Below are 10000 nucleotides of genomic sequence, written 5' to 3'. Positions count from 1 at the left end.
TGTCAACTAATGTTTTTCTAATATTTCCTGCATTGTACGGAATTTCAGCTGTCTTTACGTTCTGAGTTCAAATTCCTTCAAGGTCAACTTTGCCTTTCATCCTTTCGGGGTCAATAAATTAAGTACCAGTTGCATACTGGGGGGTGGGGGTGGGTCGATCTAATCGACTGGCCCCCTCCCTCAAAATTTCAGGCCTTGTGCCTAGAGTAGAAAAGATTATTTCCTGTATTGTATTATAATGTGTTCCTTAAGGCAGCAAGCTGTCAGAATCCTGAGCGTGTCCAGAAAATGCTTCACAGTATTTCTTCTCACTTTACTTTCTGATTTCAAACTTTGCTAAGGTCATCCTTACCATTTGTCCTTTCGGAGTCGATGAAATAAGCACCAGTTGAGCATTGGGGTTGATGTAATTGACTACACCTTTCCACAAAATTTCAGGCCTTGTGCCTATAGTAGAAATAATTATAAATGTATTCCAACAGCTCCCTGTTGTAAATGTCAATGTGTCGTTCTTGTATGCCTGACGTAACAGTTTCAATTTTAAACATTACTTCATTCATATTTACATTGAAATTTGTATGTAACATTGTTCATTTGAAGTACCATATTTGATGGCATATAAAATGTGCTTTTTCCCCTTGGAAAATATCTCCAAAAGCCAACTTGGGTCTACATTCAAACCTAAGCCTGCTATAAGCTTTACTTATAAAATCCTATTTTCCTGCTGGAACTGGGATGCTTCTAATATGCCTGTGCATTTTCCATGCCATCAAATATGGCTGTTCTGTGACTTGCCAGTTTGTAGTTTCATGCTGATAAGAAAGGTTTTCATTCTAGTGTTTTGCTAATATATCTTAACTTTGAGTATGCAGTTAGGTGTAACATGTGTGTTTTTAAGAGTTCTTTTTTTTTTTATTTAATGACTTAATTCATTGATTCTGTAACTAGCATGTATTTGGTTCATGCAGTATACCATCCGTATAGCTAGTGTGTACTTATCACCTGTTCTATCTCTGTGTGGGTGAATTTCTTTTCTTGTATTGTTTCTGTAGCTCTGTCTACTAATCTATTTAGGCACCTATTATTAACTAATGCTTGTTTAAGAAATTTAAAAGCTCCTCTAAGAAGAGGTTCCCCATCAACACACACACACACACACACACACACACACACACACACACACACACACACACAGGAACACACGCACACATGCACAATCTGCATTTTAAAATGTATTGAATATTTTATTGAATAGTACTCTTAATCATTTAAGATCTTCATCATCCTCATCATTCTCATCATCATCAGTGTCTCTTCCTCCTTTTCTCTCTCTTGTACTTATACAAATGCACACACACACACACGCACGCACACACGCACGCATGCACACACACACACACACACACACACACACACACACACACACATATACACACATGTGTGTGTGCTTGAATCTGTGCGTATAGGAAAATATTGACAAAGCATCTCCTTTCTATAGATTCCTCTCTGCGCAAATGATCTGTTTCTGTTGTAATTTTCTTTTCCCTTTTCAGCTCTGGTTATTATTATTATCATTAATATTATTATTATTATTATTATTACTATTATTATTATTATTATTATTATTATCATTATTATTATTATTATTATTATCATTATTATTATTATTATTATTATTATCATTATTATTATTATTATTATTATTATTATCATTATTATTATTATTATTATTATTATCATTATTATTATTATTATTATTATTATTATTATTATTATTATTATTATTATCATTATTATTATTATCATTATCATTATTATCATTATTATTATTATTATTTTCATCATCATCTGTAGTTGTAGTGGTGGTATCAGCCTCATCAATCTATTTTGGGGAGTGAGAAACAAAGATATTTTAGCAGCTTGATCAGTTCTCTATTTTCTTTACTTTGTCCCAATAATCTTTTTTCTTTCGTCTCCCGTTTCTTCTTGTTTTTCATAAACTCATTTGCTTTTGCTTCCTTTAAAATATTTTTAGAGAATAATATTGATTTTATGTTGTTAGTTATGTCTTCCTTTGTCGGTTTCTTGTTCTTGCAGTTCTATTAACATGTGCATGTACACATGTGTTTGTATGTGTGCATATATATATATATATATGTATATATATGTATATATATGTATATATGTATATATATATATATATATATATATATATATATGTATATATGTATGCAGAAATTTATATATATATATATGTATATATGTATGCAGAAATTTATATATATATATATATATATGTATATATGTATGCAGAAATTTATATATATATATATATATATATATGTATATATGTATGCAGAAATTTATATATATATATGTATATATGTATGCAGAAATTTATATATATATATATATATATATATATATATATATATATGTATATATGTATGCAGAAATTTATATATATATATATATATATATATATATATGTATATATGTATGCAGAAATTTATATATATATATATATATATATATGTATATATGTATGCAGAAATTTATATATATATATATATATATATATATATATGTATATATGTATGCAGAAATTTATATATATATATATATATATATATATATATATGTATATATGTATGCAGAAATTTATATATATATATATATATATATATATATATATATATATATATATGTATGCAGAAATTTATATATATATATATATATATATATATATATATATATGTATGCAGAAATTTATATATATATATATATATATATATGTATATATGTATGCAGAAATTTATATATATATATATATATATATATATATATATATGTAAAACATAAAAGTCTCTTTGAGAAGTTTCTCTGAGACAAAATATAGCTGGCACTATTTTGTTTGTATACACATTAGAAACATTATACACATGGTTATATATAAATAAATGTGTGAGTATGTATTGTGTATATGCATATATATGCATATGCGTGAGTGCATGCATGTATACTTTTGTTTATCAATCCATCCAGCCATCCATCTGTCTCTGTTCAAGTGGGTGGATGAATAAACAAAGAGAGTACCTTTAGTTGCTGTTGTGAGTATTTAGTCACAGGCTGGCTTGGCTCCTCGTCACTTGGTTGGTTACCAGCAGCAAGACATACCCATACACCAAGACATGGAGTCGGAGTAGATCTGAGGTTGTGGGCACATTCTGGGCTTACAAAACTTGATTGTGGAACTAATCAGCCTGTTATGATGTGTGTGTGTGTGTGTGCATTCACGTATGTGTATATACATAAGTGAATATATAAATACATATGTAAACATACTCATACATGCATGCATGTATATGTACATATATATGTGTGTGTGTATAAAGCAAAGGAGTGGCTGTGTGGTAAGTAGCTTGCTAACCAACCACATGGTGCTGGGTTCAGTCACACTGCATGGCACCCTGGGCAAGTGTCTTCTGCTATAGCTTCAGGCTGATCAAAGCCTTGTTTGTGGATTTGGTAGACGGAAACTGAAAGAACCTTGTCATATACATGTATATATATATATATATATATATATATATATATATATATATATATATATATATATATATATATATATATACATGTATATATATATATATATATATATATATATATATATATATATATATATATATATATATATATATATATATATATATATATATATTATTCTTTTATTTGTTTCAGTAATTTGAGTGCAGCCATGCTGGAGCACCGCCTTTAGTCAAACAAATTGACCCAGGACTTTGTAAGCCTAGTACTTATTCTATCAGTCTCTTTTTCCTGAACCGCTAAGTTACGGGGACGTAAACACACCACCATCGGTTGTCAAACGATGGTGGTGGAGACAAACAGATGTATATATATATGTATATGTTTGTGCATCTGTTTGTCCCCACCACCATCGTTTGACAACCAATGTTGGTGCGTTTACATCCCTGTAACTTAGCGGTTTCCCAAAAGAGACCGATAGAATAAGTACTAGGCTTACAAAGAATAAGTCCTGGGGTCAGTTTGTTTGACTAAAGGCAGTGCTCCAGCATGGCTGCACTCAAATTACTGAAACAAATAAAAGAATAAAGAATATAAATTTTTTTATATGTTAGTTGATTTATTCTAGAGTTTCTTTGCCCTTCTTGTAGATGCCGATGATACCATACACCAGTCATAGACATGACATCTTGCTGTATTTTTTGATTGATAAAACAAATGACTGATTCATGTCTTACTTCACCAGGTATTTTTAGCATTTCAGCAACTATCTTAGCATCTCCAGCTACTTGCCTTTGGTTTCAGATCCCTAACATCTCTCAACTTTAATAGCTGGTCCTGGTCCCTCTGTTGGGTTCACTTAGTGTAGTCCCTCTCTTTCCCACACAATGTGCATTTAGTAATCTCATGTAACGGTACTCCTTTGCCTCCTTTATCCCTTGTGTCAATGAAAACAGGTGCACTGCTATCATTCTGTACATATTTCTCCTCACTAATATTTTGGTTCACCACATGCTTGGCAGATGCTCTGGAACACCTCACATCTTTGATCTTCCTGTCACAGAGCATTGGCAAACATTGTGCTTTCCATTTCCTGCCATGGCATACAGCTTCTCTTTTTCTTTGCTTCCCTGTTTTCCTTCAGTCTTTTCAAGCCAAGCTTGTCCCTTAACTTTAGCAGTGCTTTCCTCTGTACCATTCCATCACCATGTCCCCTTCTAAATGACAGAACCATACTCCAGTTACAGACCTGATCTCTTGTTTGCAGCAGGCTGTCGCCATCTCCTCCTCCTCCTTCTTATTGTGTATATCTCCAAGTATAATGAACTTACTATAGTTTGTTAGTGAGGAAGTCTGCAAGAGGAGCCCCCTCCTCCGTATAAACTGTCCTTTTATTCATCTGTCAGTCCTAATTGAGATGTATGAGCCAAGATAATTGTAACTAATATGCTGCCTGTCACTTTGTAAGCTTAATTATCCTGTCTAACTACTTCAGTCATTCTATCCATTCCACTGCTAGCAAAATGTCTACTCTAGCCAACCCAACACTGTTACTCACCCAGAACTTCTTGTACCTGTGTTCACTGCCCGTGAGGAACAAGACCCTCTACTATTTCATCTCGTGTTCACAGAACACTTATGCTTCCATTTATGTTGTGACACCTCTGCAATTTATTCAGACCTGTCTTTTGTCAATGTTCATTGTGGTAGTCTTGTGCATCTGACTTGAAGAGGAAAGTTTCTAGTGATGTCTGTTTTGTGCATCTGCAAAAAAAGGAGAGTTAGTAATCATCTGATGAGGGTTCAAGGGTCCTTTATACATGACCAAATGTTCCCACCTTATTACCCTTCTGTGGTGAGCAGCACCAATATAGTAAATGGTTGTCCAGTTGACATTTAAGGGTTTTGTGTTGTGCTTGCGACTGAATCACACACATTCTCATACCTGGTTGCTCACTAGTTTTGTACCTTTTGCTATGACTTGTTTTGCATTGTATACACCTTGTGGCATTTTTTTACCGTTGCCTTTCATCCTTCAGTTAAGTAATATTGGTGTTAGAATCAACTGCTTTTTTTTGGCCCTACAAAAATTGATGCCCTGTATTTGACAAAATAATTTCGAGCATCTTACAAAATGCTTTGTGGTATTTGTTTTGATGTTTTATGTGCTCTTTCTCATCCTGTTATCAATTTTGCTTTCATTTTTCTGGGTTAATAAAATACCAGCCAGGAACTCAGATTGATGTAATTTATCATTTTGCTCCCGCAAATTTCAGGCTTTGTGTTTGAAATTTGGGGAAACAAGACAGTCATTGAGGGCTGTGGGGCTGGCAAAATCCTTGAAGCATTGGACTGAATGCCTTGTGATATTGAATTATGACTATGTTCTGACTTCAGATCTCACCAAGATAGAATTTGTTTTTCATCCCTCCAGGGAGCTTTGGTCAACAGCTGGTGTTGATATAATCTCCTGTTCTCTGCCCTCAAAATTTCAGGTTTTGTGTGTATTTTAAGACAATAATAATAATTTTTTGTTGTTGTTCTTGCTATTACTAATACTTCGTTTTGTTTATTGTAGGTAAGTCCCATTTTATTGAGATTGAACTCTTGATGATCTTGTTTAGGGTAAGACACATTTATTTATAACTCTCAAATTGATGTTTATGTGCCACAACAAACTCTCTCTCTCTCTCTCTCTCTCTCTCTCTCTCACTCTTTTTCTCTTACTCACTCATTGTCACACCTGGTTGCTTAATGAATTAAGAAGAAAGAAGTGATGGATGGGGCGGTCTTGTCAAATACATCCCTCTGTTAAATTCTTTCAGGCTTCTCTTGAAGTGGAACATAAGAGACAAAAAGATAAATAATGTACAGAGTTTAAGTCATCATAAGTGGTACTCACTGGTATTGTGACTTGCTCCTTTTAGTTGACTGTTCTTTTCATAAATACTTCTATTGTTTGTCAAATAGTCATTTGGTATAACTTATTCTGTCACACCCCATTTTTTATATATATATATATATATATATATATATTTTATTTTGTTTAAAAGAGTTCCAACACTGTCTGTTTTTTGTTTTATTTATATTCCTGCAGAACCAATGTGGGGTATAGAATATGGAATATACAATATATAATATAATATACAATATATAATATAAAATAAAATAAAATAAAAATGGATGGCACCATGAAAGAAAGTATTGAATGTAGATGAAATATTGAGTGTTCAATATAAAGGATCAAATATATAAATATAAATATATAAAGGCGACTCGAGTTTCAGGGCTATTTCCTTTCGTCATGGCCAGTATGACAGACTTTAACAGACTGCACAGTCTGTTAAAGTCTGTCATATCGGCCATGACGAAGGGAAATAGCCCTGAAACTCGAGTCGCCTTTATATATTTATATTTATATATTTATATATTTGATCCTTTATATTGAACACTCAATATTTCATCTACATTCAATACTTTGTTTCATGGTGCCATCCATTTTTATTTTATTTTATTTTATATTATATATTGTATATTATATTATATATTGTATATTCCATATTCTATACCCCACATTGGTTCTGCATGAATATAAATAAAACATAAAAAACAGACAGTGTTGGAACTCTTTTAAACAAAATAATATATTCCTCTATACACAATCATACAAAAAAACCACCTTTTTTGTATTTATTTTTACTCGCATATATATATATATATATATATATAAACAAATAGTAAATGAGTATATGCATATATACGTACAGGTATGTGCATGCCAACATCCACCTGTATGTATAGGTGCATATCTGGATACAGGACATTGCAAACAAACGTAGACGAGAAAACACACGAGCCACATAGAGAACATTCTACTTCATCAGCTAGCCACGTTTTAACACCGGCGTTTCGACGAGCTTCGGGCAGGACGCATCGTTAAAACGGCTCATCCCATGGACCACAGATTAAATTTGTATGCGCAAATTAAATCTAGCCGTGTGTGGGTATATATATACATATATATGTGTGTGTGTGTGTGTGTGGGTATATATATATATATATATATATATATGTGTGTGTGTGTGTGTGTATATATATATATCATTGTGAATAAATGACATTTATAACAGAGCAGATTATAAAAACCCTTACATGCCTAGAAATAGCAGTCAAGACCACTAGGAAGCCACTACAATCACTCATATTCAATCTCCTCAACTATAAATACTGTCGGCGAGTGACTTGACATAAGAAACCAAAATTTAAATAAAAATAAAAGGTTAGTCCTTTACTGCAATTTCAAAGTTAGGAACCAAGAATGGATCCATTCTTCTCTTCAGAAAGACATTCCTGTACATAGAAATCAACACAAAAAACATACCTCTCTGTTATAATTGTGATTTATACACAATTATATACTCTTCTTTGACAAAATAAATTTTTGATTGTATGTTCTGGCCACTGATATAATCGTAAATACTTTTGAATTGTTTACAATATATCCTAAGTAATGTATTTTTACACTCATTCCTTTTTCTATATATATATATATATATATATATATAAATAGCACCATTTGAGCATGATCGTTACCAGCGTCGCCTTACTGGCACTTGTGCCAGTGGCATGTGAAAAAAACATTCGAGCGAGATATTTGCCAGTGCCGATGGACTGGCTCTTGTGCAGGTGGCATGTAAAAAACACCATTTTGAGAGTGGCCGTTCCCGGTACCACCTGACTGGCCATTGTGCAGGTGGCACGTAAAAGCACCCACTACACTCTCGGAGTGGCTGGCGTTAGGAAGGGCATCCATCTGTAGAAACTCTGCCAAATCAGATTGGAGCCTGGTGCAGCCACCTAGTTCACCAGTCCTCAGTCAAATTGTCCAACCCATGCTAGCGTGGAAAGCAGACGTTAAACCATGATGATATATACATATATATATATATATATATATAAAAATTTCACTCAACATATGTACACACAGTCTCATCCCTCTACAACACAGTCTGAGGATTGTACTTTTGCTAGCTCTGTCCATCCTCCCCACATGTGGTTTCACAACCCACATGTTTCACTGCCTTCTCTACCTTATGTTCACCTCCTACATTATGTCAACCTCCATGGAGCATATTTACCTATACTCCATTGTAACTGCTTCTTCTACTACATCATATAAGACTATAGAGTAGAGAGTGGTTCCCTCCGGTTGTACATTTTTATGGTATGAGTTACCTCCAAAAAATCCCAGTTTATCATGATTTTCTAGTGTAAGCTAGATGCAAGATTCCACCTCTTTCACAGCATCCAAAACTACACTCTACATTGCTACTTACTTCTTTCAGCAAATGAAAAGAAGAGTATGTGCTGCAGAAATCCTGATCAAACTGAAACAAAATATGTTTGAGTAAAAGTAATACCCTACAGTTTATGTCCTAAATACCCACAAAGATATTAACTTTTGTGCTGTTGGTGAACTCTTGCAATAGTAATGATCAGGGTTACTTAGCAATAACAGATGCTCATTATGGGCCCCCATCCAGTGGAATTGATCAGACTAAATACAACTGTTTCTGACTGTTTTCTCTTCACTGTTGTTGCTTAATTCTAGGTTATACATATTCCGGTATATTCTTTGCCGTTTCAGCTGTGACCATGCATGCCGTCTTTTGGGTTTTTTTTTTTTAGGGGGCTGGATGTGGGTTTTCAGAAATAGTATATGTCTACAACTACATTATCCAATGCACCTTTCCTTTTTTTTTGAAGATGGCACAGTGCAATTTGAGGGACAATGGTTGCTATTTTTAACTGCTCCATCTACCCTTTAGTAGCTCCTTTCGTTGGCTCAGTCTTCTCTTAATTGTAAGATTTGGTCTTGGAAGGATGTTGTTCTCTTCGTATCTAAGACGTAGTAAATGAGTTGACAGAGAGTTGATTGATTAAATGTGTAGAAGTTCCATTGACTCCTCCTCCTCATCATCATCATCATCACACCTCCACCACCATCACCATCAACAACAACAGTTTTTCCATGAGTTAGATCAGTTTGTGTTACTGTGTCTTGCCACTCATAGTGATCTTTACTAAAGATGGGTCAGACAGATCTGTAAAGATACATCTTCAGTCACTGCTTTCTGACATAACAATCTCAAGATCTTGACCTCTCAACTCATCACACACACTTACTTCATCTCCCTCCCTTGCTCTGTCTTGTAGTCAACTATTTCATCATATGCTATTCTTGGATGGCAAACCAGTTCTTGAAGCTCAGATCTAGTTTGAATTTGCACATTACATGCTTATCTGTAGCTTGGAGTTTTGTACCCATTCAGTCATACATGCATTAGAATTGTCAGTCAGGCAAACTGAGGTGAGAAGAGTTACACGCTCTTTGCTGTAGTCTTTTAATAGTTACTAGACTTTATGAGAGCCTAATGATAATTATATTTTGCAT

The 10000-nt window shown here is 33.5% G+C and overlaps 1 protein-coding gene across 9 annotated transcripts in view; it reads left to right on the top strand.

The window, feature by feature from the left end:
• LOC106876343 (uncharacterized) overlaps nt 1-10000 on the top strand; it is a 390872-nt gene that overhangs the window by 164178 nt on the left and 216694 nt on the right. For 3 of the 9 annotated variants that reach the window (XM_089353611.1, XM_052968977.2, XM_089353612.1), the window contains exon 2: nt 6125-6171. The exons of 4 other annotated variants lie outside the window; for them this stretch is intronic. The gene's annotated coding sequence lies outside the window, so the exon portion shown is untranslated. The remainder of the gene's footprint in view (nt 1-6124; nt 6172-10000) is intronic. 2 more of the 9 variants (XM_089353610.1, XM_089353607.1) reach the window with 1 other exon arrangement.

Source organism: Octopus bimaculoides, chromosome 6, assembly GCF_046866305.1.
Source record: "Octopus bimaculoides isolate indiv1 chromosome 6, ASM4686630v1, whole genome shotgun sequence".
Classification (NCBI taxonomy): Eukaryota; Metazoa; Mollusca; class Cephalopoda; order Octopoda; family Octopodidae; genus Octopus; species Octopus bimaculoides.
The sequence above is the reverse complement of the archived record's forward strand: the minus strand, read 5'-3'. Positions and strand labels throughout refer to the sequence as shown.